This window comes from Cnephaeus nilssonii (assembly GCF_951640355.1).
Source record: "Cnephaeus nilssonii genome assembly, chromosome: 6".
Classification (NCBI taxonomy): Eukaryota; Metazoa; Chordata; class Mammalia; order Chiroptera; family Vespertilionidae; genus Cnephaeus; species Cnephaeus nilssonii.
This window is the reverse complement of record NC_137077.1, coordinates 83,049,447-83,051,163: the sequence shown is the minus strand read 5'-3', so window position 1 is coordinate 83,051,163 and position 1,717 is coordinate 83,049,447. Positions and strand designations below refer to the sequence as shown.

The 1,717-nt window shown below is 39.4% G+C and overlaps 1 pseudogene across 1 annotated transcript; it reads left to right on the top strand.

Annotated features, from left to right (window-relative positions):
• The first annotated feature begins 366 nt into the window (after window positions 1-366).
• LOC307100872 (small ribosomal subunit protein eS26-like) lies at window positions 367-721 on the top strand (annotated as a pseudogene). Its single transcript has one exon. The product of its transcript is annotated as a small ribosomal subunit protein eS26-like (transcript).
• Window positions 722-1,717: the final 996 nt, after the last annotated feature.

The following is a 1,717-nucleotide window of genomic DNA, read 5'->3' as shown; positions in this document are numbered from 1 at the left end:
ATCTCATGGCACACATAAATTGATTACTAAAATTTTGCAGCACACCAAAAAATACGTTTTTTTGCCAATCTGACAAAAAAAAATAGGTATAATTCTGATTTATTCACACCAGATAGCTATATTGTTTTGGCTGTTGTCATTTATTTTTATATTTGACAATCTAAGGGAAAAGGTGTAAGTGCCCCTGACTAAATAGTCAGGTATTGCTTGTTTTACAAATTCGTTCAGCACACCAATGTGCTGTGGCACACCAGCAGAAAAATCGCTGCTTTAAGGATAAAGAAAAGTCTCCTCTTCTACTGCGTCTCCTGAGCATTTGACATAAAGAAGGTAATTATCAGCCTCTCTTGGGTCCTCATTTCCAAGATGACCAAGAAAAGAAGGAATAACAGAATAACAGTAGTGCCAAAAAAGGCTGAGGCCATGTGCAGCCTATTCAGTGCACCAACTGTGCCCGGTGCATGCCCAAGGACAAGGCCATTAAGAAGTTTGTCATTCGAAACATAATAGAGGCTACAGCCCTAGGGACATCTCCGAAGTGAGTGTCTTCGATGCCTATGTGCTTCCCAAGCTGTATATGAAACTACATTACTGTGTGAGCTGTGCCATTCACAGCAAGGTAGACAGGAATCATTCTCGTGAAGCCCGAAAGGACCGAACACCCCCATCCCAATTTAGACCTGTGGGTGCTGTACCACAACCTCCACCAAAGCCCATGTAAGGAACTAAGTCTTTAAGGACTGAAGAAAAGTTCTCTGGGGGAAAATAAATGGAAATTGTACTTCAAAAAATAAAAGAAGAAGAAGAAGAAGAAGAAGAAGAAGAAGAAGAAGAAGAAGAAGAAGAAGATTATCATGTGTTTATTGGGTAGAATTAAATAATCAAATTTAAATCAAATAAACTTCTTTCTCTATGACATCACATTATTTACTAGAGGCCCAGTGCACCAAATTCGTGCATGGGTAGGGTGCTTAGGCCTGGCCGGTGATCAGGGCCCATCCATGGGGCAACCGATGGGGCAATTGGGGGGGGAGGTGTCCCCCGCTGGCACCTGCCTTGGCTGGTCTGGGGCCTGTAGGCTGGGGACAGCTCCTGCATTGAGCATCTTCCCCCTTGTGGTCAGTGCGCGTTATAGAAACCAGTTGTTCCACTGGTTGTTCTGCTGTTCAGTCGATTTGCATATTAAATTTTTATTATATAAGATTCCCTCACAATTTGAGAAATCTGAAGCCAGCCTTTCTCCAACAACCAAGCTCAAATATAGCTACTCTAGAAAGAATTCAGTTTATACTTTTCCCTTCAGAACACAAAAGTCAAGATAATTTCTACATTAAAATATCCATATTCTATTTTGGTAGTCAAAATTATTTTAATGTTTGATAATCCATGGAGGTGGACTTGAGTTCTAAGTAAACCCAGAACCCTCAGTGAGCTGGTATACCTTATTTCACATTATTTGGATAATGAAGTTGGTATTTTAACATCCAACATGTGCAGAGATCCTAATGGTCCATTGTTAATGTTCAGTAAACACCTTGAACAGTCTATATTATTTTTCTTTGTTTTTACATAAAGAAACTGAAATTCAGTATATTTAAGTAAGGCAGAGTCTGTCTTGGTATTGGCAAAGTTTCACCTAAAACTCATTTTTCAGACTCCTGTTCTGATACGGAAAGCCATTTAATATTTCTGAAAAATAAAATGTAAATGAATTCAC